The following is a 19,170-nucleotide window of genomic DNA, read 5'->3' as shown; positions in this document are numbered from 1 at the left end:
AAGTGAGCATTTTAGCTGTTTTACTACTATCGGTTTAACATTTCATGAGCGAGCATTTTGGCGGTTTGAATGATTGCCGCTATATTGACGATTTTACTTTTGTTGGTTTGAAATATGATAAGTCTAATTTTACAGACCATATTTTGTAAATCAGTATGTGGCAAGGCTTATGTATGGTAAGCCTGTTGTAGCAGACGATAAATTCCATTCTCCTAGCAGAGTTGTCGTTGATACCTCAACATAACGTGATGAATCGCTGTGTATTGTTACACTTTGCAAAGGGTTTATAAATATGACTTAGTGTTTAACAGCCAGTAAAATGAGATTGGCCAGTCTGGTGTTTATCATTGAAATCTGTACATATTGACTGCTTTCAGTGAAAACGGGGCTAAATGCATATCAAATGAGATTAGCCTGTGTATATTGATTAGCCTGTGCAATGCGTAGAAGCTTATCAGAGACATTTTACAACAGCAAACACGTTCAGTGCTTATACATCAATTTAACGAAGCATTTTCGAGTGGTTATTCTTTTCGAGCCAGTCCGCTAGTATAAATAAGCGCGCGTCTTTTACTCAATAAACTTCACGAGTTGTTTGTTGATTGCATTAGTAATGGTATAATGGTGATTGTGAATAGGAGTTAAAAACATGAAAGCATTTTACTCTAAAATAAATACAGCAATCAAAATGTACCCGACTAGTGGTTTACATACTTAAGCGTCACAATCATGGGGTGTAATTTGTAGTTAATTTAACCAAGAGACTTTTAAATCTGTTAGTCAGCGTTTGAAGTATCATTACACTAACCCCCTTTTCACTGAGCGCATTTTTGTAATTTCAAGTACAAAAGAGAAGTGAAGCGGAGTTCATTACAGTATATTATCTAATCAACAATTCATTGCGTGGAGATTATCAAAATAGCATTTGACAGGGGTGTCTAAGCTCCGACAGAATTATTCAATTATAAACAAAGGTCAATATAACCTTTAATTTAGATAGTTGCGGGTTTTTTTATGATAAAAGCCTGGAAGACCGATTAGATTTGTCATACATTAAGTTATTATTTTTGTTTTTAATTTCAGGGTAGTTAATTTAATTAGAAGTAGTAAGAAGGATTTATTTTCTGATAACATCACCACAAGACCAGTTGAAATAAAAAGATAACTTCACAGGAAATACTTAAATTGCCAAAGTCATTACTTGGCTTAATGTCAGTAGTAATTAGTTAATACACGAATCCCACGCTTGACTTCAACATAACTCCAACAGTAAAGGAATTCACCACACACATAGTCCAAGTCCATTTACTGGTACAACTAATGAAAAAAGCGTTTTCCCTCCAAAACTTTATTTATTAAAACAACAAAACATGTAAAACAATTAAGATACATATATAAATATTTATCATTTGTAAAACTTTGAAAAAACATGAATGTAAGAAGTATAGTAAAACAATACAAAACATAATAATAAAACATTACAAATATTAAAACATCACAAACAAAATAACTATTTCTAAATTACTACTGAAACAATAAAATAATAAACATTTGTAAATCACAACTGGAAAAAACATTAATAAATCACAACTGGAAAAAAAAAAAAAAAACAACAAAAAAAACAACAACAACAAAAACAAAATAAAACATTTCTTTACTGCCACCATCATCATCACTAAGACAGTCCAGATGACCTGCAAAGATTATTACAAGTTCAATTTTGTAACAATCTTTGTAGGTCTTAGTGATCGTCTTAGTGATGATGGTGGTGGTGGCGGTGGTGGTGGCGGTGGTGGCGGTGGTGGTGGCGGTGTTGGCGCTGGTGGTGGTGGTGGCGGCGGCGGTGGTGGCGGTGGTGTTGGCGCTGGTGGTGTTGGCGCTGGTGGTGGTGGCGGTGTTGGCGCTGGTGGTGGTGGTGGCGGCGGCGGCGGTGGTGGCGGTGGTGTTGGCGCTGGTGGTGGCGGCGGCGGCGGTGGTGGTGGTGGTGTTGGCGCTGGTGGTGGCGGCGGCGGCGGTGGTGGCGGTGGTGATCTCGACGGTGGTGGTGGCCTCGGCGGTGGGTAGGATGGTAGTGGGAACATCTCTATGTTCTCAACATTTCTGCTTCTTATTCTTCTTGAGGGGCGAACTACCACAACTCCAACAACTATTAACAACCCTACCACTAAAGCTATACCAATAGCTATGAAAACCATGGGTTGCTCTGATTTAAACATGACATGTTTAAATCAGAGTATCCACTTTCGTGATGCTATCTATAAAGAATAATAAAACATGACATGTTTAAATCAGAGCAACCCATGGTTTTATAGCATTAACACTTATAGCTTTAAACATACTATTTAAAAATTACTGATTTATTAGCAGTTTTATTGAACAACATTAATATGTTTATTATTAAAACAGTTTGGATATGCTAATAATGACCAATTATTTGGATAATATAAAGTGTATGCATATAATTTACAATAATTGTTTATAATGACCAATTATTTGGATAATATAAAGTGCATGCATATAATTTACAATAATTGTTTATAATTAAATGAATGACTTTACCAGATGATACAAAGCTTGTAGGAGGCAGAGTTGTGGTGCTTGAGGCCTTACTAAGTGCCTCAGTTGCTGATTGTGCCTGCGTTGTCGTTGGTGCCTGCGTTGTCGTTGGTGCTTCCGTTGTCGTTGGTGCTTTCGTTGTCGTAAAGGGCTGTAACAAATATAAACGTAATATTATACACACTTTCTTACCTAACTTATAATGGACTCGAGGAGAGCTTTAATTGAACTTATAAGTAATATATATGTATAAGTACCTGTCAATAATAACCATTTCAACAGCAATCATTTAAGATTCTTTAGATAACAATCATTATTTATTTTTTTAAATGGAATTTTGTGTTTAAAATGAAGACAGAATTAAGGGAGATTAGTTATAATTTATTATGGAATTATATACAGTAGATCTAAGATTTTTGATAAAATAACACACAAACAGCTGCTAGATCTATAACTTACCGCACATAATAATGTGTCCTTGGGGGTGTAGAGTTGTATACTGTTCATGTTGTCATGAATCTGTCGGCAGCTGAATGACTGATCCGTTTTAATTATCTTGATATTGGGTGCCTCTCTCAGGTTCAAACCCGAGAGATATCCATTAACCTGGACACGGACTACGTTTCGGTTCCGCAGATAATACAGCCTACCACCATACCCATGGCATTCACCTACACTTTCATTATCGTTATAATTGCAGCTTAATGCGATTAAAATAATTGTTGTGAGTAAAGACATTTTAACATGTTTAATGCTTCGCGCGCAATAAAGATTTAAATTGCGCGCAAACAAGATCTACGTTATCAGACGATTGTTAATTTATTTAACTCAACGCAAATAATAGCATTAAGGGTAACAATCGCTGGTTCCCCAATTATTTTAGTTCATTGTACTCAAAAGTATACTTTATTTGCAAATGGTCTTACTATTATTTCAAGTGTATTGGGGTGTAGGTAGTGAATACACCTATTTGTAAAACTGTTTTGAATTAGGTGTGTAAAACATGATTATAAAGTGTATTGATAGAACCAATGGTGTACTTTGTAAAATAACAAAACATGTAAAGTGTCAATCAATTTCAAGCGCTCCTATTTATACGTCCAAATCTATCAACTATATCTAAATAACCTAAACTTTAAATCCCTGCTTGTAGAAATCATGTGTTGAGTGGTTGAAAATATCGCGTCTGGTTTAAAACAATGGCGTGGGGGAGGAGTTTCAACTATGTACAATACACCCCCTCTATGAGTAGTTGAGGAAAAGACTTGTATGAACATTGATATAAATAAAACGGTTATTCTCATTTCAATCCCATAAACATGTTTTCAGAAAAACGCAATACATGCGGTGAAGTGGTGAAGGCCTCAACGGCCTTAAGCCAAAATAAAGCTGTATCTGTAACCCCCTTTAGGGGAGTTACGTATGTACACATTGCGGATTATAAAAGGAATAAATTTGTTTCTTTAAGCATTAGCGAAGTGGAGGGATTAATGGGGTTAGTACCCCACATACAGGCATATAATACCATGTGGCATGGGGTAAGTTATATATATAAGTATATATATATTGGTTCTTTCTTGTATTTTGTTTAAATAAAATAAAATAAATTCATATTACAAGTTTAATATTTAACATGAACATTGTGTTTATTCTAATTTTAGGACTCATCATCGACACCAGCACCAGCACCAGCACCAGCACCAGCACCAGCACCACCATCATCACCAGCGCCGCCGCCCCCTCCAGCGCCAACACCTGTCGAAGCTAGTGCGTCTACAGAACAATCGCACTTCGAGTTGATTTCGGATGTAAGTGTTTTGCTTTTCAAATCGAAGGTTTTCTTTATATCAAATCGAAGGTTTTCTCTATATAAACTTGATATATATATATATATATATATATATATATATATATATATATATATATATATATATATATATATATATATATAATGGTTTTTTTGTATAATTAATTTAGGATGAATCTGCAGAGATGTTTTATGCATATGCGGTAAGTGTTTACATTTATACATTTTTCTGCTATAATAAAAACTACTTAAATAACAAATTTAGAAACATAGTTTATTGCTGATATAGTAAAATACAGCAGATGATTATATCCACCAAATCACAACAAAGTCATGGCAATAACTGATATTATATAAAGCAATAACTGATATTATTTAAAGTCTATGTTTATTTACAGATTCTACAATGAAAATAGACAGAAGGAACAATTTTCATGTCAATTTTCATGTCAATATTAATTAATAAATAATACATGTATTATGTTTGTTGCATTTTGTAGTGACCATATGCATAACTAGCGATTCCATCATCTAGAAGATATCGTTTATCATCAAAACAGGATAAACCTATTTTAGTGATTTTCTCAAGAAAAATTTTATGATTGTGACTTCTGAATGAATGCATTTTTGATAATAGCGAGGACTCTTCAAATAACACATTTTTATAATGTTGTAATCTTAATTCTTTTTTAACAACATGTTTTGAAATTCCTTTCGCTCTTTTGTCTTCTTTGTTATCACAAATATATGCATACATTTTTGATCGCAAACCACAATATTCCGATATACTTTTGTTTATTGTTTCACTTTTCATTTTACCCATTACCTTTTTATTTACATTACTGAAAAGATAATGATCTTTAGGGAAATCAGAAGTATCAAACAAATGGGCATATGCATACATGTCATTAAACAAATCATTTGTTTCACAATAAAACAAAAACGAATCGGTATCAGTCATTTGTAACTGCACTTTTGAACCATAAAGTCGTTTCAAATGGTTATAATAGAAGTCATACATAGTATATTTTGATAAATCTAAAACAGTCATTCCAATATATATGGGTTTATTAAGTTTCAATTTAAGACGATTTAATTCTACTCCAACAAGATCTTCACAGAAAATTCTATGGAGTTTATAGGTTGATTTTGCAGCGACCTTCTTCAATCTTTTTTCTGTGTGGACCAACTCTACTGAACGATGCTTTCGAAGATTTTCCATTGTTTTACCTGAAATATAATAAGAAGTATGTATTATTATTTTTTCTATTATTGTTGAAATACATGTATCGATTTTTATGCAATCGCTGTATGCTATCCTATTTACTTTCAGCTCATTAGTACTAAAATTCTATTTCGGTTACTTAAATCTCTTTCCTATAAATTATTAACATGGGGGTTCATTTCATCGACGACCATCTTGTTGAAAATTAACATCAACAAATCTTCTGAAACTTTAATAACTGTTATTTATGGTAAATACATTGTTAACTCATTAAAGGAGGATGTGTATGATTATTGTACTTTTAACTCTTCCAGTGCTGGAACCGAATTTTAAAGACCTTTAAAAACAGTCTGGATCCAGATGAGACACCACAGGATGTGGCGTCTCATCCGGATCCAAACTGTTTGCTATTATGATAGTACTCTTTGAAAAAAAAAAAATCGAAGAAAATCTACTGACTGAAAACAAAAAGGTAATCAAAACACTTTTTTTTTTCTTTTAAGCTTAAACCATTGTATTGTTTTAAGTTAAGAACTAAAATATACATACCAAATACTGAATTATTCATGAGTTTGTAGAAGTTCTGTTCGAAGCTTGATTTGGCTTGCTGTCTCAGCTGTGTGTTGAGTTGTACATATTTAGCCATGAAATCATCTTGTTGGAATTCTAATATTCTATGAATTTTTTTCAATTTCATTCCCAGCTGGAGATAGAGTTGCAGGTTTCGATAATGGAGTACGTAGTCTTTCTTGTCTTCTAGAGTGGTAAGTAATTTTTGAACTTTTGCTCTGGGTGGTAGTTGATCATTTACATTTAAACTTTGGTGTTTTGATTTTGGATTTAATTTTGTTAATATTTTTTGTGCATAAGGTGACAATTTCTCATTGGGTATAAACTTTCGTTCTGGAGCAAGACAAAAGTCATTATGACTATCATGTAATTCTTTAGGGTATTCAAGGTCAACTTCCAAAATATATCCCTTGGATCCATCCTCTGGTATTGTTTGTACATTAAAACAATCAATTTCTTCTTGATTTAAAAAACTAAAGAATCCGACAGGTAACTTTTGTGACATGCTGTAACCATACAAGTTATTCACATCGAAATAAGCAAGATAAGATGTTGGTTCAGAAGGGTCATAATCATCTAAATAGGGGTTGTTTGCTTTTTTATATCTATTTGAAATTTGACTAATACCTCCACGAATGCCCTTTTCAATAAACAGAACCTGATTTATGTCTGTCATCAGTTCTAATGTCACACCGGTAATTTTTAACATAGCTTGCCAACTAAGTCCAGGACTTGTATAAAAATGACATGGGTCAAGATCATAACAATTTTGAGATGTGTCACGAAAATTCTCAAAAACATCAGCTAAGAGCAAAACATCTGTTTTTAGGTAAAGATCATGGTATTCGCCCAAATTGTTTAAATTGTGGACTTTGAACACTTGTTTGGCATGGTTATAATCATCCTGAGAAATGTTATCACTTGTTAGTGATGAATAAAATTTGTCAATTGATGGAAGTTGAGATTCATCAAACTTTTCCCATGAGGTCATGTACTCATAGGGATAAACACCTTTTCTTAACAATAGATTTGTATGTTCATGTATTTCACTATGGAAATGTTTAAATGGCTGTACACTTTCTTGAGATAGATTATCTACAAGACCTTCTAATGATGTGTTTAAACAGGCTTTTTCCGCCCTATGCCACGGGTCCGAAATTCGGCCCCATTCCCAATGCAAATCTGGTTGTTTTTTTCCCAATTGAAAAAAAAATTCCCAATTAAAAAAAAAAAAAAAAAAAAAATTTTTTTTTTTTTTTTTTTTTATCCTTTAAATATATAAGTTGACCTGATCTGGTGTAGAAAATAGAAAGTATTGCATAATTAAATTATCTGTTGCCTTGAATTTGTTTTAAGAACTGTAAAATATGTTAATGATTATTTAAGACTTTCCTTTTTTTCCTCAAGATCCGGCGCTTCCCGCGATTTTTTTCACCTCAAAAAGGCAAAGCCTTTTCCCCAAATTCAGATTAAAAAACCTGCACTAATCACACATGTTCATAATATTTTGTAAAATTTTAATAATAAGTTATCAAAATAGTCGTTATTTACCAGTTAACAGCTTCTTTGAAATATAAGAAACACTGTTTTAAATAATTTACATGCGATAATTTTTCCCAATTGAGCCAATTTTGCGATTAATTTTTTTCCCAAAATGGGGGTTTTCACGACGCGAAATTCCCAAAATTCCAGTGTGGCGTTTTCCCAAAATGGAGCGGAAAAAGCCTGTTAAAAATCCAAAAGAATCAATAAATCTTAGTTTTCCCACACTGAAACATATATCCTTTCCATGGTTTGTGGAATGCATTTTAATTTGTAATCTTTAAATGATCCAACGCTTTGACATAACAAATGATCATCAAAGTTTTTCAAATTATGGAAGATAACGGGGACAAAGTTAACCTGTTTACATTGCAAGTTACAGTTCATATGTGTGGCACCTATAAATGCTCCAGTGGTATGATTATGATGTCGTGCCTTTTTCTCTTCATCTATGAATACTTTTTTGCATAAACAACATTGTTTAGACATTTGAAACATTCTTTCTTCATAATCTGTCAAGTTCAGTAGTTTAATGTTTTTTAAATGCTTATTTATCTCTTCAGCTTCATGCAATAAACATTCTAAAAGTTTTTTAGAAGCATCAAAACCTCGATACACAACTGTATCCTTAGTGTAATTAGGTCAGTGCATACCACTTTATACCCAAAAGAGCAGGGTTCCAACAGCTGTTTTTTTAAAGTACAACTTAATTCATTGTCTACATCTAAAGGTTTATTAAGGGTTTCAAAATCCGCATAAATGACATAAGGAATGCGCAAAGTTTTTTCATAGTCTTTAAACTCAAGAAAACTGTCATCTCCTGATGGTAATTCAATTTTTTGGGCATCATGAACCTGACAATACTGATCTTTTAATAAAGTCTCATTTTTGAACCCATGAAGACAATATTGACAAAAATACAATAAGGCTTTTCCTTTTCTGAAATATTTTAAAAATCTATTTATGTCCTTAATGAGAACATAGTGGGTATTAGTTTCTGATTGCATTAACAACAAATTAATGTGATGCTGTCTGTGCTTACATTTTGTAATACGTAATGGTAAAACATCATTATCCTCATATGCAAAAACATTGACAGATATTGATGGGTTCTGTTTTTCAAATTTAGTAATTTGATCAATGGATAATGGATAATTCATATTTGACATATTTAATTCATTTTCAAATGGCTGATAAGTACTCACCAAAGGACAATTCAAGGGATGTATGGAAGCGAGACAGCACCATAAAAAACATTTTTGATCCACATTTCTAATGTTTAACAAAGACTGTAAACGCTGTATATTTTTGGGTAAATCCATGAAACTAGATCCATTTAATGGTGAAAAGTTTACGGTGTGGATGATTAATTTCAATACTTTCTTTAACACCCACCCAGAGCTTTCTCTTACATACTTTTCAAAACTTTCAAACATTTTAAGAAATGCCTCAGATAGATTTTCCAAATCAAATGTCTCTATGTTTAAACTAGTGTAAGTCCAACTAACAAAATATGGAAAAACTACAGTTTCTCCATTTTGTCCATCTTTCATTAGTTCCACTTGAATAGATAAATACCACTTGATTGATTCTTTTTGGAGTCGTAGTTTTAAAATATGTTGAATTTGCTTATCTGCATTTGCAAAAAATGTTAATAAATCATACTGTTCATGATTATTCGGAAGTAGTGTGAAATCCTGTACTGCATCATTTATAGCAGAGTTCAATGATGGCGGTGTGGAAGCAGCTTCCAAAGAAGAGGCACCTGCAGCACTCTGGTCTTCTCGCATTGCATAGTGGTGGTCATTATCGATCAGTGAAGAGGCACCTGCAGCACTCTGGTCTTCTCGCATTGCATAGCGGTGGTCATTATCGATCAGTGAAGAATTTTTTTGAGAGAGTAAGTCCTTAGATATTGTTCCTTTTTCATTACCACCATTCTGATGTTTTCTTTTTTTATGTTTTTGAAGGTAGTCTTTTCTTCTAAATTTACAATCACAGTATTCACAAGTGACAAATGTATTGTGAGTTAATATATGTCTATTAAGACTACTTTTCACATTGTAAACTTTTTCACAAATTTCACATTTAAATTCCTGTTTTTGTCGTTTTTCTGTGTTGATACACACATCACAATTTAATTTTCTTTTCAAAGTATTTAATTCTTCTTGAAATTCTAAACTTTCATCTGGAAACACATTGTTTAAGTCATCAAAATTTATGTCTTCCATTCTGAAGATTTTTTCTCAAACTGAGAAAGTGGAGACTGTGATCACTTTTTATTGTTGAAGAAAGTCCGCCAATTTATTGCTGAAGAAAGTCCGCCAAATTTTTGGTGAAAAAAAAAAAATTCAAATTTTAGCGGGAAACATACATTTAAAATTAAAAGTTAGCAGTTGATTTTCATACATTATAAGAAATCCATTTTATTTTTTTCGTGTGATTACCTTTTACTTTCTGCTTTTTTCTTATTTATTTCAGTTTTTTGCCTTTTTTCTAAAAACTTAGTAATTTTTCTACTGTTTGATGCTTTTTTTAAAATAGATTTTGCTCCAATATCAACAAAAGTTTGTTTAACAGTAAGTTTTCTTTTTGAATTACCACCAATTTGAACTGAAGACATGTCTCTTTTTTCTGTTGTTTCTGATGGTTGTTCTTTATTTTTGTTTAATCCATTACCACATTCCATTCTGGTTTTAAATAGCAAATGTTCATACTTTGATTTAGGTATCAACACTAATTCCTGAGCCATGTTTCACAAGGTTTTATGAGTGCTATAATTTGCTTAAAATATTTTAAAATAATTGCTCTCCTTCTCTTCTGTGATATACCTTTGGAAATCAGCTTGCGAAAGACATGCCTATATCTTTTCATCCTCTTTTTATTCTCATTAGGTATGATTAAATTTCCTAAAAGTGCATTGTAAACCACCTCTATAATAACATTCATTTGAGGTTTTGTTAAGTGTTTAATAAGTATTTTTTGTTGGTATTCACTTGTGTTTAAAAGAAAAAATAAGAAGTATTTTTCTTTTTGTAGCTTATCTGCCATAATTTTCCTTTTCAGGTCGGAACACAATCAAAGTTTGATGAGGGAATATCTCTGTTCGTAGTTTATATAACTGATTTGAATGTGGACTTATATCAACCAGTAAGTAACTATATTTTTTATTTGTAGCTTTCCTGTATGCATCCATAAAGTAATTTGTTTCACCAGGGAACATTTGTTTTGCCAATGTTTGTATTTGTAATTGATCTCGTTGATTGTTAAACAATACAAAATAGTGGCTATTTAAACTTATAGTGCGAAAATATTTTCCACCTGTAAAAAGATTCTGAACCACGAAAAATACAGAAAAATTTCTATGGTGACTGTAGATGGTGAATAAGTTGACCATATCCACACTTTCAGATGCTTTTTGAGCTAAATCATCAATGACTAAAATTTTGAGGTCAGATTCCATTGACCACACATCCATGTCTTCTTTGCTTGGTAAGCCCTCATGAAATTCAATTGTTTCTATTTGCTTTTTCATATTATCAAATAAGGGTTGATTAGTCGAATAGCAATAAATGATCTTTTTTGGAATCTCCGTGAACATGAATTGCGCATTTTTAAACACATTCAAAAGAAATGTTGACTTTCCGCTACCACTTGATCCGGCAATAATGCAAGTTGCAGGGCATTCAAATTTAATGAGTGTATCCATCATAATGTGTGTATTGAAGGTTCACATGTAACATACTAATTAAAAAATAAAACCAACCACATTTAAATAACTTTAGATACATTTTATTAAAGGTCTACATATTTGTTTATTTACATTTACACTGTTTACACAATATGGAAACATATTACTAATACAACTATATACAACTGAATCATTATAATCAGAATCATTTGAAAAGCTGTATACTATATCATGAAAAGATACACCATTTATACGTTGTAATAAGAAAAACAAACAATACATTCCACACAAATCACTATAATCACTTTGCAACTGTTTAAAATTAACAACAATGTTATCAAAAACAGATGTATATTTACTAAAATAAGTATTAAAATAGTCAATAGATTTACCAAAACTATCAAAATATTCAATTGTTGTTGAATTTGGAGAGTAAAAACTACACCAATGTCTCCCGTCATTCAAATGATCATCAGTATTTGCAATAAATCCACATGGAAATCTCAAGTCTTTTGGTAGTTGGTCAGCAGCAAATACACCCAAAATAGATGTTTTTAACACTGGGCTACAGTTTATACAACACAGCAGTTGTGATGTATTCATTCTGAAATAATGTCTCTTTGAGCATTAATTTGGAAAAAACCTGGTGAACTGCTGTACACTATACAACTCGTTGCACTTGGTAAAGCTGTCCCAAACTGAACCTCTAATCGCACATGTCCTGTTTTTATTAGAGATAGAAACATGCTGTCATTTGCGAATTTTGGTTCCAACTGAAATGTGAACAAAGTAGATGTATTTGCAAAGTCCTCTCTATTTATATTGATACCACCATTTTTATTCCACAACCCGTTGGTTAAAAACATATTTGTGTACGCTCTCATAAAACTCTGACCTTCTAATGTATTAAAATTAAATTTTAATGGATTACCCCACACTGGAATCCCATCAGCGTACAGACAAATGCTTTTAATATCACAGTTTAAGAAATGAAATGGATTTGATTTGTAATCACCCGAAACTGCAGTTGATTTTACAAATGCAATAATGATTGTGTTTGGTTTTTGTCCTTGAAATAAATTGTCCCATGTAAACACTGTACTTCCAGCTGCAATGGTTTGAGAGCGACACTCAAGTCGATTGAATGGGTACTTGGCTGTACTACTTTTCAACATCTCAGAATGGGCAACGATGATAGCTGGATTGACCCTGACTTTCTTTGCTAGAAGGTAAATATCTATGATTCTTACTTTAAAGCTTGGAGCATCCTCTCCAGAGGATAAACAAAATGCTGGTGAGCTACGATACAATTTTAGTTTCACATCAACTTGATTTAACAAGAATCGTTGAATAGTAAATAAACTATGATATATTGGCCCCTGTAACTCTAAAGTTTTGGATCCTGTAATGTGTTTTGTTCGTTCATACAACCCTTTGTTTGCTCCAGTGGGATCACAGTGTCCAGGTTGGTCACTATCGTCTTTTATAAACAACTGAGAAGATAATTGTGAAAATACAGTGTCTTGCCCATTGTATAATAAAGCATGAAACATTGCTGTATATGGATTGTAATTAGATGATATTACAGCTTTGTTTTGTAATGTTACTTCAGTAGCTGAAAATAAGGCCTGCAAAAACAAATTTACAGGTCCAATCTTTGCACTGGTTATGTTACTACCATCTGAATTAATTACTTTTAATTTCACACACAACTGAGTGCCTTGAAGATCAAGATAGTCCATCGAATTTTGTCCACTAACTTGAAACTCTATTGGCGTGTCATCCGATACTTGAGATATTGGTCGAATCTCTTGATAATAGACATCATTGACTGCCACTTGTGTTGGTGGTAAATCAAACAGTAACAATTCGTTAGGAATACCCTCAGAAAATGCCTCTTGCATGAAATACGACATTTTTAATTACCAAATATGTCCCACGTTGAAATATGTTTCTGTAATTTTCTATCCGTTTTAGGGTATTTATGTTCTATTATTTTCAAACCTTTTCTTGTCTTCTCTTTATGTTTTTTTACAGCATTATATCCTTTTGTATTGTTTTTTCTTGTTTTTTTAGTTGTAGTTAATACCGTTTTTCTTGTTTCCTTAGGTTGTAATCCTTTTCTGTTAACTATCTGTGTTTCCTCCAAAGGCTTAACTAACTTTTGAGCAAGAGATGATACTTCAGATGCTTTTATACCATCTCGTTTCAGTTCACTTTTTGCTTGATTTACAGTCTGTTCTGATGGAGAAACTGAGTTGATGCTGACACTACTTTCTGGAGCAGACTTTTGTGAGGTTACAAATCCCTTTCCTACCTGAGGTTTGTTGTATTTAAAATAGTCAATCCATTTTTGTGGATTAGGAACATACAGTCTAGATTGATTCATTTTCACGAATAAAATGGATAACGTCTAAAATGAAGTGTGAGGTGCGTTGGTGAAGTTATGAATGAGGCATACTCTCCATTAACAGTTTTTATAGTGAACTCTATTTCTTGAAATTCTGACTTGTTTAATGATAGATAAAATGGTGATTCAAACACATATATCCACCTTTTTCTTTGATCACTTTTATCTACTCGTCTCAATAGTGCCTGTTCTCCACCATCGACTATACTGTCTTTACATAAATCACAATAAATAAATAAAGTATCATCATCAATATCTGTCTTTTTTAAACTACTTTGTGACTGTAGTAAACTTATTTCACATAAAGCTATTTTCCAGTGACCTTCAAACCTTAGTGGACGTGTCAACTGGATTTTAAATTTATAGGGTGTATTGTCTGTAAAAATGTGGTTACTTTCACTGTCTCTCACGAACATGTATTGATCCATTTTTAATTATTTTTCTTGTACTTGAGATGCATCAATCCAACTATCAAATGATTTTGGAAAACCTTCCCAACGAACAAAATATTGCAATTTTCCCTTAACTCTTCTCTTTTTTAAGATTTTTTCAATATACCATAAACTCTCTTCATTTTTATCTACAAGAATCATTTCTTGTTCTTTAACATATCCTTCAATGGGCTCATTATTTAAGTCAATGATTTTATACATTGGTATACCTTGTTTAAACATTCTGCTTTTAATTTTAAACACTTCAGTAGTGTATTGCTGTTGATAGGCACGTCTAAAGGGGTGTTTGGTGTAACTTAATCGAATTAAATCACCAATTTTAAACTTAAATGATGGTGGTTTTTTTGGAAATTGTTTTGCTTTCAAATACAGTTTTTTCCAAAGTCGAGTCTCATTCCCTTTCGTAATTTCATGAGGTGACAAACCAAATAAGCTACGATGGGGGTTACTGTTATAACTATTCACAATGTCTTGCAAATGTTCAATATACCTATAATTACGATAATATCGTAACATTCTAAACATCATACTTCTTAATGTTCTAATAACCCTTTCGGCATAATTTGCTTTTTTATTGCTATGAGTGTTAAAAAGATAAATATTCTGTTTCTTCATGAACTTCTTTATATCTTGGTTAATAAATTCTGATCCCTTAGGCCTAACAAAAAAATATGTTTGTTTCCACTGACATGGCCTAAAAAATTAGGGTAGGTAGGTAGGCAAATAATTTTATTTTTAAAAATATTTTTTTTTAGAAAATGTCGTACATGGTGCATCTTCTTCTCATTTTTTTGTGTATAACTGCATGTACAATAACTTTGATGATGTATGTAATGCAATATGGCTTTATTTAAATGCTTTAATGAAATAAAAACTTGCTGTTCATTAATTTTGCATTTGTTGCTTTCCTTATTTCCGAGTTTAATGTTGACTTCTGGCAGCGGCTTTAATAGTCCATTTTATTACCAATAAAAGGCATTACTAAAGTCGCAGTAAGCTTGACCCTCAGTGTCTATAGGGATTCAGTGTTGTTATACTTTCCGTTCCTTTGGAATCATGGAGTATATACTATATTATTTATAATTTATAATATATTAAATAGCCCAAAAGCCATGCTTGGGGGACGCCAGTGGTGTCGCATGTAACATTATCACCATGAAACAGACCCAATCAAACTGGGTGTGCTATTATATTTCTTGGATGCAGTTTATGCTTCCAAAGGACCACATTTTTAGATTATATTATGTACTGGTGTCGTGAGGTCTATCTACCAGGGCTAGCGCTGTCCCAAAATTTCTTTGAGCCGACCAGGTTTTTGTTTTTCACTGCGCGAAAACTGGTTTTGAAATAATTATATATACATTTACTATCAACTTGTTTATATTCTTTTAATGACAACAAGGGCATATCACATATCATAATGTAACATACATTTTTCAATATACAAATAATTAGTATGGTACTTGTCAAAGTACAAACATAAGTTATTTTATAGATGAACATTTAATAGGGGTGTCGATTGTTCCAAATTTGAAATCCTGAAAATTAGGCCGGGGGTCTTGGAACCGCAGCCGCAGGAATCCAACAGGAATAAAGGGCAGATCCACCAACCCATCCAGAGCCTTTACTAATTGTTCTTTTTTATAGTCTTTTCAATTGTATTTTCAGGTGAATACAATTTAAAATATTATAAACCACACCGTCCGTATCACCGCATGTGCATTCGTCATTCTATTTCTTCTATAAAGAACTTCGAAAATAAATTATAATCGACGAAAAATAATGTATACGAAAACGACAGTCCGAAAAATTGTACGCGTTTGCCACATTAATTAAAATGTGCATATCGTTTGACTGCAGACATTGCAAAACCTAGCAAATATACAATATGGTTGCCATATTGCTTTACAATAGCATTTTTATGGGTAAAAAACAACTTAATTATCACCTTTTAATTTCAAACGATAATCGGCAAAAAGGTGTAACATCGTCGAAATAGAACTAATTATTTAATTATCATCCTTTAATTCAGATCGATAGTCGGGAGAAAGGTGTTAAGTAATCAGCTTATAAATAATTTATTTATTGGTACGCTTCTTTTGATTTGCAAATCTTTAAATACGACGTTTGCCATCGGCCGCTATATTGTTGGCAGACGACAAGATCAACTGACTGTGTATTCCAAGTGTACAGTGTCTGCGCATGAATGACCCAATATCATGTGTGAGCAAACTCATTGCTGATTGGCCAGCTACCACGTGCGCTTCAATAACAATAAAAATGATATGCGGATAACGTAGACAAGTTTGACAAGTTTATTGACCGTCGCCGAAAAATACGCGGTCCGATTTTTTTCGAATTTTGGGCTCAAAAAAGATTAGGACCGGCGCCAAAAAATTAGGTAGGGTCGGGCCACCGGAAACAAACAATTATTTTTGTTACGCCTTATCTGTTCGTATTTTGTTGAATTTTCTGTGATGTAAAACATCTTTTATGGCTGATAAAACGGTTTGTGTTTTTTTATTCCTAAGTGCTCGAACCAGTAAAAAACGGGAAAATATGTCTATCACTATGAGTAAAAACTTAACTCCATCGTTATGCTTTGAAATGTTTTCCACTGACATAAGGTCCATATCAGCTTGGTCATTTAGACCTGCTACTTGTACAGGTGGTGTTTTATAAGAATGTCTCACTTGTTTTTGCAACGCATAGGAATCTTGATTATTCAACCACTTGTTGATGAAATTCAAAGTAAACTCTCCTGGGTATTTTTTTCTCAATATGTGTTGTAATTTCACAGCACCTACATAACTGCCAGGTTGCTTAGCATTAAAATAGTATTCTGAAAGAATACGCTCCTTTTGTAATTTATCCATGGTTAATCAATATTGCTTGTTTATTTATAAACATTGACAGTGTGCACTATTCGAAAACAACTTTAACAATGAACAACACGAATACTTCAATGCATATAAAATATTTATTTTATACACATAGTGATCTCATTACAAAACATGTTCAGTACATAATTTTATTTGTTAAATGTGATAAAACACTGATGAGTTTTCTGATATTTCTTTTGTTTACAAACATGTGCTTTTCAACTCTCTCAATTGCCCCCCCCCTACATTCAACAAGACTGGAGGAGTATTCCCCCTTACATTAGCAATCAAATAAAACAGTATGTTCCCTTATACTATACAAAGTTAATATTATAAACATAATAACATTACAAAATATCAAACATTTACAAAACATGTCAACAATTTAAGGTAACAATCTTTTCAAAGTATTACATTGAGAAATATTAAGGGTTACACCAAAATCTGTAGCATTTCCGTTTGCAAAATGTCGTATGTCTATATATGTTTGGTTGCTTATTTTACAAAATGACAAAAACACATTATTTTCTAACGAAAATTGTTCCGTTCGATACAATAAAACCAATGGTGTTGTATTCATTTCAGAAGGCTTCCATTGCTGTGGAGTGCATTGAACGACATCATGGCCTAGAAGAACATACCCGGGGATAATACCAGCAGCAACAAGTGTAAGTAAAGTTATCCTTTTCATCATGACAGTTCTACACTTCACGTTTTTTGCTTTTTGTAAAAGTTCGTTCTGTATATTTACATTGTTTACATCATACACAAAAGATACATTCCCATCAATATTATCTGAACACTCCATTTCTACTAGAAGATCAATCCTTGACTGAATAATAACGTTGAATTACTGTGTTTTTAAATCAGTTACAGCGAAACAATCTGTCTTCTATTTGTGTAATTGTAAGCACCATTTTTTTCATCTTGGCTTTCCATTGATCCGTTTTCATTATGGCTAGAAAGTCTTTGCTCTCTATAAATCGTTTGTGAAGGAAAACCATCTCTGGGGTAATATTCGAAATGGCCATCATTTCTTCCCAAGAACGTATTATGGCATTTTCATCGACTTCTTTCAGCATATCCTCGAAATAAAACTCAAGTTGATACTCCTCATCATCACATATCATGAGGCAGTCATGTTCTTTCTGTGAAGGGTGATTGGTTTGACAACCATAACAGTTCTTTCGAACAGTCATTGTTTTGACTTCACATAAAGCTTTTGCGTATAAAAAGTCAAAGTAGGAACGCATCATCATGACACTCGCTGAAGTTGAGATGTCTAATTGAGGGGGTGATGAAAATTCCACCCCCTCAGTCATGTTATTCTCTTCTTTCCCCATTTCATTGTTTAATGATAAAACACTATGTCCATCTTTACAACTGAGCTTAAAATCTTGAGATGATGAACAAGCCATATTCACTATGTGCTTCTGTCACTTGTTGAAGTGGGAATGAAACACAGTACTTGAGGATTTCTTTATATAGCTTTATATCTAACGAATTTTGTTTTCAAATTTTTCAGATCACGCAACCGCCAAAATGCACGCCGCCATTTTGAAGCATGTCTGAGTGAACCGATGGTTTCCATGGATTCCACGAAGATTCAATTGATTTGTTGGTTTTTAATTCTCCAATTATTTTTAAAAATAAACATTTTGGTGAATGCTGTTTGTGTTCTTCCAACGGATCATCTTCTTTCCCCCATTGGTGTAATCGTACTGCACACGAAAAACATTCTACTGTATCGTTTTTACCTGTGTAATAAAAGCCAGCTGATGATAACTGAAACTTGTTCGGTTGAATTTGAGGTGACCATAGATCAAATGTTTAAGTCTATCTTCATAAAATGTGAGGTGTTCAAATTTGAACTCGAGTTCTTGAAATGCATTCATGGTGACTGTCCCGCTAAAAATGAAATCAGTAGTTCAACACTTTCTTTTAAACTACACATCGTTTCAAACATTGTCGTTGGTAAAATCAACTTGTTTTTTCCTTTTTTAAAAACCAGTTTTACTCGAGATCGTCTCTTTTT

At 32.7% G+C, this 19,170-nt stretch overlaps 1 long non-coding RNA gene across 5 annotated transcripts; it reads left to right on the top strand.

The window, feature by feature from the left end:
* The first annotated feature begins 4,263 nt into the window (after window positions 1–4,263).
* LOC127864431 (uncharacterized) lies at window positions 4,264–18,801 on the top strand. Of its 5 annotated transcripts, none has more exons than XR_008041926.1 (10): window positions 4,294–4,364; window positions 4,534–4,566; window positions 4,762–5,838; window positions 6,292–6,352; window positions 9,421–9,600; window positions 10,767–10,850; window positions 12,500–12,620; window positions 13,627–13,713; window positions 17,721–17,803; window positions 18,661–18,801. It is a non-coding gene; the product is annotated as an uncharacterized LOC127864431 (long non-coding RNA). The 5 variants fall into 5 exon arrangements; XR_008041923.1 differs by having other exon boundaries at window positions 4,296–4,364; window positions 9,418–9,600; XR_008041924.1 differs by lacking the exon at window positions 4,534–4,566 and having other exon boundaries at window positions 4,264–4,364; window positions 9,418–9,600.
* The last annotated feature ends 369 nt before the right edge of the window (window positions 18,802–19,170 follow it).

Source organism: Dreissena polymorpha, chromosome 1, assembly GCF_020536995.1.
Source record: "Dreissena polymorpha isolate Duluth1 chromosome 1, UMN_Dpol_1.0, whole genome shotgun sequence".
NCBI lineage: Eukaryota > Metazoa > Mollusca > Bivalvia > Myida > Dreissenidae > Dreissena > Dreissena polymorpha.
Note: the sequence above shows the minus strand (reverse complement) of the source record. Positions and strands in the feature narration are given on the sequence as shown.